The sequence below is a fragment of the Falco peregrinus genome, chromosome 5 (assembly GCF_023634155.1).
Source record: "Falco peregrinus isolate bFalPer1 chromosome 5, bFalPer1.pri, whole genome shotgun sequence".
Classification (NCBI taxonomy): Eukaryota; Metazoa; Chordata; class Aves; order Falconiformes; family Falconidae; genus Falco; species Falco peregrinus.
The window spans coordinates 86,657,494-86,669,652 of record NC_073725.1 but is presented as its reverse complement, the minus strand read 5'-3'; the positions used below and the strand labels follow the sequence as shown (position 1 = coordinate 86,669,652).

Below are 12,159 nucleotides of genomic sequence, written 5' to 3'. Positions count from 1 at the left end.
TAAGGTGTAGCTCTTCGAACATCAGAAGTCCAAACTGGTAGGTCAATATGTAAACAAAAGACGTAAGTGAAATCCTGGGTTTTTTGCAGAGGGGTTGGGTGGGGGCATGCTAGGTAAAGAGGAGGAAAAGAAAGCAGTCCTATACAGATGAATTCCAGCTACCCAAGACTGCTGGACAAGCAGATAATGGGTTGAAATACCCAGAAGTCCATTTAGAGATAAGAAACCATTCTGCAGTTCTTCAGAGAAGAGATTACTACCACTCAGGATTTGCAAGCATTACAACACTGTCAGCTGCAACATCTTAAAAAAACAGATTTACTATGTTTGATAAATATTCAAAATAAAGTCCATCCCCACAGCCATTGCGCTGCACATACAGTATAAAACATGGGGTTGGAGAATTTACAACAAGTGCTATACCATTTTACTCACAAGTTAACTAAAAAAGTGGCTCCTTTCGTATTTTACATATTGGCCAGACTTTCCCTGTAACAGTCAACGTAATAATGAACATTTAGCAAAGTTGAGTAAGATATTACAAAAACAAGATTGCCCACCTCTTTTGGTTGGTTTTTTTCCCTAGCATGTTTTTGAAATAGACTGTAGAGCAGTGCTCTACAGTAGTGACAGTCTTTCAACAGTGGCCACTATTCCCATCATTCTCCGACAAGACTCTTGGGGAGGGAGCAGAGGAATTGCATATGCATTTACAAGAAGACTACTGTCTCCATTCACCTGTTCTTTGTAGCAGTTTCATCTTTCCATCTTGACAGCAAAAGAAGATTCTCTCCTTGGGCAGCTAGATTCTGGTTCTACTGAGGAAAAAAAAAAAGCAACAGCAGCTCTTTCAAGAGATAGAAGTTCTTTATTCGAAAGGTTTTATGCAGCTCTTTTGTTGCCAAGCATTCTCTTAGAAAACGGGGAAGAAATTCAGAGTAACCATTACTATTGTACATGATTGAAAAAACTACTAACTGCCTCTTTTAATCAAACCAAATGTGATAGAAACACCAATAGCCATACACATCCAAAGAAATTGCCAAAAAAAGGTAAGGAGGGGGGCGGGGGAATGTTCTGCCTGCGATCTAGCTGTGAAAAAACACAGCGGACCTTGAACCCTCTTTAATCGATCACTAAATTAGTGAACCTGAGCCTTAAAAAGGGAGAGAAGAAACAGATTCTGTACTATATTGGATACCACACACCTTGACGTATCTCATATTACCATTCTCTGCTTTTCCTTCCCAAGGTTAAGCAAATTAACATTGACTATGTGTGTGCAGTTTTTTTAATATATATACAAAAAAAACCCCTAACCCTAATTAAAGTAAAAAATCCATGGCCAGACATGGAATAGTAAAACCTCAAAATTCAGACCGAGACATTAAAAATTTAGGACTTGGAAACACATTTATATTGGCCAAAAAAAACCCCAAACAAACAACAACCCTGAGCTCTACCAAACAGCAACATCACGAAAAAAGAAGTAAGTGTTCTTACAGGCTTCTAAATAACAGAACACATTTTCTTATCACACAGCTCTGGCCTCTTATGATATGAGATAAAGTTCAATAGAAGTCTTCCACAAGACACTGGGATTAAAATGAGAAATAAATTTCATAACTGTTTACAAAAATTATTTTCATTTTTAGTAGAACAATATAGATGAAGTCACTGTATGTCTAACACTAACACAACTGAACAGCAACTGTTCAGTGTACCAGTACTTAATAACTGAACGTAGGCTGACTGGAACAACCTAAGTGACATTTTTCTTCTTTTATGGTTAAGACAATACCACGGAGAAGGGGAAAGCTTTACCAAAAGCAACTACTAAGGCCAGCCTTTACATACATTTTTTAACTTCTTTTTTTAAAAAAAATAATTACCTACAGATACACGTACATCTAAATACAAAACATCAATTCAGTGCAAGACACTGCCTGACAGATGAGATAGAATGGTGAAAAAAAGTTTAACGAAGCACAAGCTTAAGAAAGAACCAACCACATACTTCAAACAGAGACTGCTAGCAAAACTAATAAAATTAATGCTTTGTTTGTTGATCATACATAAATTACAATTAGAATTTTATTGCTCTGCATTTTGTTTAAATATACCTCAGTGTACCTTGGCACAAATCTACGCTTCAAAAATCAACAGAGTAATTAGAAACACTGTAAAAAATTAGTGCATTAAGTAGTATTTCCATAATTTCTCGTAAGAAATTATTAACAGACATTAGATACCATAAGCAGTGCTTTTGAGGGACTTAAAAGAGTATACTCATTTGGTTTTCCAATTAAAAAAGTTATCATTACCAACTGGCTTTCCATCAGCCAACATAACATTGCTTCAAGATTCTCTCTAAAAACCAAGGCATGGTGGTAGAATCAAGAAAGCTTATGCACTACTACAGCAAAGTGACAGGTTCTTGGTTTTCAGACTGATAGAAAAATTATCTCTTAAGTGGTTTTAAATTTGAATTTCAACACATACATGCACCAACAGAGAAAGTCATCAGTTATGTTTAACATGTAACTACACTGACTTTGCATGGAATTTAAGCATTTAAAGGCAACAAAAGAAAAAAAAAAAGCAAGAAGGTCCATCCAAATGAAGAAGCTGTGTTCACGTAAACGAGGAGGTTAAGTCCACACAGTAATTTCTGCTGACATTGTAACGTCCCTCAGGGAAATGAAACTTGGCCAACAGCAGTCAAATCCACCAAATCATACCACCAAAACCCACTCAGAAAAAAACAAAAAATCTAAGCCAGAATTGTATTTCACCTTTGAGATACAGAGAGATAGTTACACCCGAACAGCAGGCTTGCTTGTTCTACGCTGCTGGAGTAGCTAGTCGCTGGAGTTACTTCCCCGGTGTGTCCTCACTGCTTACACCAATGGGGTTCCAAGCTGTCCATATCATGACACTCTCTTCCATCATCATCTCACCACCCAAAACAAGAGACTTTGCTTCCAACTCTTCTACCTTCCCTCACTTTGTATTAGATGTTGTATGGGCTTCCATCTCTTCTTATTTTCAGTTTACTTATTCCCATACTGAAATGGAATGTTTTCGTTGTGCTATAAGGTGGGAATGTATAACAAGTGGATATAAGCAGAAGACTGAACAGCAGAGAAGCCCGAACAAGCCAGAGGACAGATGGCAGGGGTTTGTGTCCTGCCTTCCCTTCAGGATTTTCAGTTCTCTCCCCAAGTCAACATGGATAGTCTGCTAGTATCCACAGCTACCCCATAAGTGGGGAATCTACCTGATGCAATCTCAAAAGTTACTGGATTGCATTCCAACGGGGAAACATCATCAAAAGGTAGGACTCCACAGGCGCTGCCCCAAAGCTGCGAGCCGAGGTCTGAAATCAACCAGTTCAAGCAAACAGATAAGTGTAATGCTGCTCCTCTCCCAGCTAACAATGGAATTTGGGAGCGGGGGGTGGGGGGCAGGGGGGGGGGGGGGCGGGGGAACAACAGCTGCTTTGGACTTGGAAGATCTGAAACTGCTGTCTCACTGGGAAAGAGAGAACTAGGGTATTTATCATTATTTCCTTGTTCTTACCCACACTACAGCAACACGAGCAGTTTTCAGAAACTCTTAATTATTTATTGCTCCCAACATACTAACAAATATTCTTTGACAGATGAGGCATATTTTTCAGTATTCTCTTTCATTGATCTAGCTCGTCCCTGTTCCCACAACTAAGACAGACTTAGCAACACCTCCTGCTGGGTAGGGTATTAGCTGGTATACTAACGGCTCAATAAAGCTCCAGACCCTTTACCAAAGTTAGTGTAGTAACAGGAGTTTGCACATGCTTGGCATCACGCGCAAAAAAAGAAAAAATTGTATTTGTGATTAAAAATAACCACAGTGCAATCTGAATTTCTCATAAGAACGGAGAACTCATCTAGCCATTTGTTGTCAACAAACGCCTGTTCCTGCACTCACAGAAATGGTACCAGTAATAAATTCAACATCCATAACACACATGGTCAGACAGATGCAGCCTCCATCTATCATTCACTCAAGACATGTCAGTGGGGGCTACAAATACAACAGAGGACTCAACCTTTCTCTCATCAGCTCTGAAGAGCTGTGTAGGCCACCCCAGCAGTAGGATAAAGCTGTCCTGGCTCTTAAAGCCCCTGTAAACAGAAAAAATGAAAGCCTAACACATATGCACAAGCCATAGCACCAGTATGGGGGAGACAAGGGAAAACATAGGAGTGAGGGAGAAGTGAATTAATAAGTCTTTTACCTGAGCAAAAACCATAACTGCCTTGGCATGCTTCACTTGAAAAACCAGTTAAGAGCTTGAAGCAAAACCAGGGGATTCTTGAGGAAAGTATTACAATAGTGTATCACCAGTAATCTCACGTAGAGTAGAGCGTAAGTATTACATGAGATCCCATGAAGATTTCCAGTTCTGATCTCTTGCTTTGTTTCTATGGTTATAAACATGCACAATGTTGTGGGGTTGGGTGTTTTTTTGTGGACAAATAAATGGTCTTTATGCTTTGCAGCAGGATTAAAGAAGAATTCGAGTACTGCCTCAGGCCTTCTTGAGAGTACATCCAGTTGCTTAAAAGCTATCCCTGCCAAATAAAGAGGTGGTTTGGTTTACCCAGGTCTAAAGTCCTCCCTAACTCTGATCTTCAAGATAGTGTTTCTTACAATCTGGTAGTGCAAATAATTGAGGCACAAAGAATAAAAAGTAGGAAAGGCTGCATGTCACAATTTGTGTGACAGTAGAGCCAAACTCTCCAATGCCACGTTTTTGCCTGGATCTTTATCTGTGAGAACACATTTGTAGTAATGTAACATCCACGGCAACTTCTCTTAAAATATGAGAGGATAAAGTTATTGGTGACACAACACCCAGCCACTGGATGTTTTGAGAATTATGCTGGAAATAAACTTGCTAATGTGCTTTTTCCAGTGTATTTCAGACTAAACAATTGGTAAATCTCACTTCCCTGGTAAGCAAACACCACCATGCACAAAACGTAGTTTTTTCCAGATGCTATCCACTACATAACTCGCATATTTCTACAGCACGTACATGAGGGCAAATGTTAAGCTGTTCTGAGGGACCTCTGATCCTACAGCCAAAAGGCACCAATTTTTCTCTTCAGAGCTCTGCAACATCTCAGAGACAGAACAGCTAATGTAACGCCTTGTAGAAGCCTTGCGAGGGACAGATGTGACCAAGTAACAATGGTGACCAGTATTCTGTGATCAGGCTTACGGTATCTTCTTCTAGCAAGCCCAAATGACAAGGAGTTTCTAGGTTACAGCCATAAATTCCAGGAACAGGATATGTATCCTTGGGCATTTAGAGCAGCATAGAATAAAAATTCTGAGTGAAATAAAACTATAATCACCTAACCTCACTAAAGTAGCTGTAACTAAACCAAACAGCATCTTACAGGCCAGTGCCTAGATATGCTGGCCATTACCAAACAAGAACTTACGAAGTTTCTCCTTTTGAAGGATTGTAAGGACACAGATGGCAGAAGTTAAAATTGTTTGGAATGAAGCCAATGTAGTCATTAGCACATGTTCTTAAAGAAAACATAAAACTTCCCGAGCACCCAACTATTGCCGAGAACACAACTAAAACAGCAAGGGGGACACTGCTCAATTCCTTTTTAAATTCCCCTTACCCAGCCTTAAAAGCCTTCCTTCCTTTTTAACCTGAACACAAAACAGAACCTCCCTACAAGCAAAACCAGAAAAATTAGCCATGATCAGAAGTTCATCTACCTCTTCACTAGCGCTCCACAGGAATGTGTTTTACTATATAATAGTTTTTCCTCCCTGAAGTCAGAGCAGTCATAAAAAAGGGGGAGGGGAGGTTGATTGCACTAGTTCTACAGCATCTGGCTATGCAATAAGACTCTTGAAATAATTTTCTCTACTGTAGCATATAGCCAACAAATCTGGCAAGAAGCAACTTTAAGCATGTGTTGCTGTGACAGCAATGAATTATCACCCCAGTCTGCAGCAAGATTAACACTTACAACCTTGGCATGAAGAGCAGTCTGCTCAGACAGTGTGTCAGGAGTAGTGCTCCACAATCAGACTTGAAAGGGTGGGCTCACGTTAAGAAATTAAGAGCACAGAAACGCAGACATTTGCCTAAACTGTAAACAAACAGATAATTTCTAGGGAAAAAGACAGTGTACAGCCAAAGAAGTAGAAACACCAAAGGAAACTCAAGGTATGGAAGAAAGAAAAAAAAAAAGAAGCAGCCATTGAAAACAAGGTACTGCCTGTGACAGAGGACATGCTGTAAAGAACAGTTACAGAACAAAAAAATAGAAAACAGCTCACCAGATTTATCCTGCTTAACACAAAAATATTAAAGTATCCGGTCAAGACAACCTGACATGAAATAAGACACTCTGAAAGCTACGTGCAAATTGTAGAAAAAAAAGCGATCACCAAGTCCAACATAGGACATTACTCGTGCCAAGTTGGAGTTTGTCACATCTTTTGTGTTCTACAACAGTACGTGCCATTACCTGTAAGTTAAGAGCAGATTCAAAACCAGCTTTGGCCTCACTGGAAGGTCAGAGGTGACATTACATCAAACCCAACTCTACTAAGGAGTTCTGTTTGGCAGATTCATGGTCATCCATTCCACTTTTCCAACTAACTGACCACAAAGAGAAGAAACCTGAAAACAAAGCTCCTTACCATAAGCTTCTTAAAACAAAAACCTGCAGAGGGAAGTGAAGAAAGCCACGAAGCTCAAAAAAACATGGTGGAATCTCCTTCCTGCTTGAACACTCACCACACAGACCTGCTTCAGCTTTGCAGAGTTGATAGGACTATAAAGCCTGCCTTCTCTGCTCTTTGATCTGGTTGCTAGACATTTTTCTATAAAAGCAGTTAGGAGATTCCACCAATCGTCATCTTCACCTCTAATGCAACTTTACTTTGTGAACCAGAAAAAAGACGTATAATATTATGCTGATATTTCACAGATTATGTGTTCTACTTTCAAGATCTTAACTTGAAGGAAACACTTTAAGAAGTTAAGCAGTGTGAGTTGAAACATATGAAGAGGTGAGGTTAAAGGATTCAGCACTGAGGGAAACCAAGACAAAAGGATTCTGTCGCTTAAAAAAATAAAATAATAAAATCTAATTCACTAACTATTAGCAACAGCTGCATAAAAAGTATGTTAAAGTGACAGGAACAGTCTAGTGGGCATCACAATCTGCATGGTTCTTTACACAGAACACAGCTTTCTGCATGACAAAAGGAAAATTTTACATTTCCTTGAAAAGCTTTATTTCAAACACATAGCTGTAAGTAGATATAACATAGCACCAAATTCAAATATGACAGCATGAGAGAGAATTAAAAGCATAATACGTGTTGAGAATTTTGTAAGCAAGTGATTACAATTTATCTACTATCTTACTAGGAAATTGGTTCCAATTCCCTGAGATTAGAAAGTTCTCCAAGTAAAAAGGTAGCAAACATGTTGTCTAGCAAAGAGGAGTAAACACTGAGTTGAGGCAGATCCTGTAACTGAAGTCAGTTTGGAAATATCTACTTTGTAAAGAAATCAGAGAAGTGCACCTAAAGCTTTTTAATACTGGCTTGTAATGATGAAATTAATGTTGTATAGGCTGGGAAGACCAACCTCCATCCAAGGGGCATAGTTCAGTGTTAAATGTCCACACACCTGACTCCAGTCTTCTGGGGCAGAGAGCACTTAAGGTCCACGGGACTGCTCTGAAATACTCACTAATTCATACAGATCACACTTACTGCTGCTATCTATGGTTGACCACTCAGGCAAACAAAAACCAAACCAAATCAACCCTAACAGAAACACATTACCCCCCAACTTACACGAAACTACAAGGGAGCTAAAGTACAAAGTTTTGTTTTTAAATCCCCCAGAGTAGCTTGTAAATTATTTCTCACCATGCTTTCCCAGTACTTTATTACTTCAGGCAAGCACATCTTTCATGGTAGACATAGCCTTATAACACTGCTCTTTGCTAACAAAACCAAAATGATGACTGAAATCTACGTAGCGTCCTACAGGATCACAAAACTACCAGCATTCTGTCTTCAAGAGCAGAGAGAGGTATTATTTAGGTTGGAATATGATAACCACTGCTTTCTGCAGTCCGTTCTCCTCCTAGTTCACTCCTCCAGCACAGATAACCTTTGGAGCAAGGAAGCTACAAGGCACATCCTTCCTTGCCTGCTCCCACTAGTATCCATAGAGTTCTGGAGGTTGACAAGGGTGTCAAAGTAATTTTTTCCTCTGAGGAGATGGTATTATTATTATTATATTACCGTGTTGAGTTTATTAGCTTATTTAAATCAAGATACTTGAAATATCTGACCAAAATAGGCTTATGGCCTCAGCTGGTGGGTTTTTCTCTTCCAGCTACAGTTCAGCATGTTGGTTTGTAATAACTATCTGTGCAGCAAATGCCACCAGAGTAAAATCCAGGCTTGACAGCTATTTTGGGCTCCTGGATTAGAAGTGTTAGCTGCATTAATGGGGCAATGAGAACAAAGTCTTCTGCAGCGAGAGCACGATGAAACACCAGGTGAACTGGTGTATTAGCTCCTCTAGAAAACTCCTGTTCAAGCAGCCCTCAGGTAATACAATTCTTCAAGAAGTTTCACTCATTTACTCTACTCCTCTCCACAAGATAGAAATTTTCAATGTATGGTTTTTATGAGGTGCATCATCTGCAGATGAGGCTATTCTGCTGCTGCTTGAAGGTAACTCCTAAGTTTGCTCTTGAACACAAAGAAGGCCAAAGGGGGGAGGTGGGCCAGCAGGTCTACCTGAACATAATGCAGTAATACCAACAGATTGCACTGCATTCTAAGAAGTAAATGTCTTTCAGTAAAACTATAAAGTCAGATCACCAAATGAAGGTATTAAAGCTTCTGGTATCTTTCATTCTGAGCATGTTTACAGTTGTCATTCTAAAGCAGCAAAATGAAAGAGTTTGGGATTTTGTTTCATTTTGATAAAAAAAAGACAAGCTGCTTCTTGTCTGGCTATCTTACAGATAACAGCATTTTTCAATAGTCAGGAAAAAAAAAAAGCCAGGACAACACACCAGGAAACACCACACTTGCTCAACGTTAAGATTATTATTTTTTTTCAATTTGATTATCCATACAAGCTACAATTTACAGTACAAAACAGATACAGTACGGAAGCAGAAAACTAGGAAAAAGGAGATGCTAACACATTCAAAATGTTTCAAAAGCCGAACTCTGTACTAGGCATCTCAAAAAAGGACCCCCAGCCCAGTCCTTCCCATAGCTGCACCAGTGCCAGAGGAACAGGGAACCAGCACCACCACCTGCCCGAGGACACCCTGATGGGGCTGCAGAGCTAGCACCTCTGCACCCCAGGAAGCACGTCAGGGTTTCACGGGAGTGCTGCTCTTCTCCGGCTGTCTCCATCTGGCACACCAGTCCCACAGGGCTACAGCCAGCTGGCACAGCTCAGAACAGCCTTGGGGCTGCTCTAGACTACACAAGGGAGTAGGCCAGAGGAAAACCAGCACCATAAAGAGCTAATTTACAATCCCATTATCCCATCATCCTCAACTATATGCAGCATGAGCATGACCTAGGCACATGCCCTGTGACGAGGTGCTTTAAACGACCAAACAAAAAAGTTACATCATCTTAACAATGAGTTTGATTATAAAAGACAGAAATCTTTACTTAGAGACAGGCCTTTTTAAGGAGGGAAACAAGTGGCTCGTAACTTGATTATCTAGAAAAACACTATTAATTGCATTAAATTAAATGTAATATGAAAGTGGATTTTCTGTAATAGCTGATCACAGATTACGGGCATTCTACACTCCCTGGTTCATTTATTTTTCACAAGGAAACTGGAGTAGAAGCAAATTATTTGCATACAGGAATAAGTCCTAATGACTGCAAACGTAAGACAAGTTTCACCTATCAGGCTCAGCACAGACCAGGACATCTGTGAAAGCCTGGCATGCTCATAACAGCAGGCACAATCACGCTGTTTTATAATATAATAATAAAAGAGGTTACTTCATGGAACCCTATTAGCCACACTTTACAGAAGAAACCATTAGTATGTGGAGAACATTCAAACACAGTCAATCCATCAGTGGCAAAGTCCAGAGGAAGGCAGCGGTTGTTACTCAAACTCCCTGTGCAGCCTCCATGCATCACTACTCAGGTCCTCTCCCACCACCCCAGCACTCCTCCCCTCAAGCTACCAATGCTACAGCTGTTGGTTCAACCCTATTCAGGCGAAATATTATTAAGAGGAGAAAAAAACCCCAACTTTTTCATCTTTATCTGTTCTTTTTGGTTAACAGTACAATCGCATCAACACAATGCAGCAAACAGTATGGCAGGAAGAGTGTGCAGCCAAGAGCTGGCAATTCCTTGGACTGTTAGGGAAAGACACACATACACCCAACAGCTAAAGAGCTGGATTTCAGGTTCCCCACTCACCAGTCTTCGGTGATACGGCACAGAAAGGCCCAAATTTCACATCTCTTGCTTTTCTCTAGTAAATCAAATGTTGCCCTGTCCTGTACCTGAATAGCATTTTTCTCATTCAAATCATCTGCCAATTCCATCACATACTTGTGTCTCACCAATACCCACATATATAACTAGTTTCTAAATTTTAATTCAAGCTTTTAAAATCTGTCAGATTTGCTAGCTCATCACTTTCTCCTTGATGTCATTTTCTTGCACTCTTTTACCACTGCTTAAAACAACTTGTCTGCAAAACAGTTTCAACCTACAGGCACAATATGCTTACAGAATTAGATTGCTTGCTTTATATAGAACTGCTATAATAAAGTAATTCTTAAGGCTACCACTAGACTTCCGTTTTTCTGCAGTCAAGACTTTTGCAATATACAGCCCAAGACAGACAACCTGTCCCCCCCCCTCCTACTGCCTGAAATCTTTCAGTAAGAGCCTGACTACTTGCATTCCAGTGATGAGATGTCCCTGTGATCTCAGACATACTAGGATCTTTCCCCTCGTCTCCTTTTCATAGAATACTTAACTGCATGGATGAACGAAAGATTTACTTAGCGTCATAAAGCAATTTCTCTAATGCTCCATGTATATTTTTCACACTTGGCACTATTTCACAAATATACAGTGATATACTTCATATAATTATGAATGTTGGCACCACACCGTTGCACTTTGTTTTAGGCCCCTTCAATTACTAAACAAGTGGTTGAGAACAACTCAGGATACACAAGTATGAATCAATTCCAGTACCTGAATCAATGCAGAAAAATTACAAAGAGATGCAGAAAAGAAATCAGACTTATCATAGCAACTCTAGAACTTACACATCAAGTTACAAACAGCAGAATTACTATGTGACAAGGAAACACATCACTAAGAGTAGCAAGATAAAATTATGCTGGACAAAGCGTAAGATCAGTTTCCTTAAGGAACAGCCTCATAATGACAGAAGAGAGCCTTGTTCCTCTTTATGCATGTAACTAAAGTAACTCTTGAAACCATTTTCACTGCTTGCCTCATCCTGTTCTCTACATCACTGTTAGAAGCATCCCACAACCAAACCCACAAAATGTACTCACGAATGACCAAAGAACTGAGCGTTCATCATTCAAATAAACATGTCCAGTAACAAGTTTTTTGAGGGGAATGCTTGCTAAGACAGCATGACAGAAGTCAGCAGTGTCCAGAAAACAAGATTATATGAGAATTTTACCCTGGTCACTAGCTGACAAGCAGGACAGTGATCAAGTTTAAGAACAATACTGGGCAGTAATATGAAGATAACAAAGCACAGCGAAGAAAAACATGAAACCTCAAGACAAATTTTGCATTTGTCACTGGAGGGCACAGGGTCACAAAACCTCACCCAACCTAAATGAGGTACTGAAATCAGTCAGCTATCGCAGCTGTCTTCACTTATGAAGTTGTCGCACATCTGCTGCACAATAAATCTTACCTTTATTTACCAAGTATATTCTAAAGAAGGTCCCTTAATCTGACTTGCATGCAGTAACAAGTCTGAATGCACAGACAGAAGCACAAATTATAACGGGGCAATCTTTTTGAAATAACATCAGGTGATTC

The 12,159-nt window shown here is 39.8% G+C and overlaps 1 protein-coding gene across 3 annotated transcripts in view; it reads right to left on the bottom strand.

The window, feature by feature from the left end:
• USP22 (ubiquitin specific peptidase 22) overlaps positions 1-12,159 on the bottom strand; it is a 110,938-nt gene that overhangs the window by 89,802 nt on the left and 8,977 nt on the right. The window contains exon 2 of one of the 3 annotated variants that reach the window (XM_055804915.1): positions 739-815. The exons of the other annotated variants lie outside the window; for them this stretch is intronic. The gene's annotated coding sequence lies outside the window, so the exon portion shown is untranslated. The remainder of the gene's footprint in view (positions 1-738; positions 816-12,159) is intronic. 3 annotated transcript variants of the gene reach the window in all.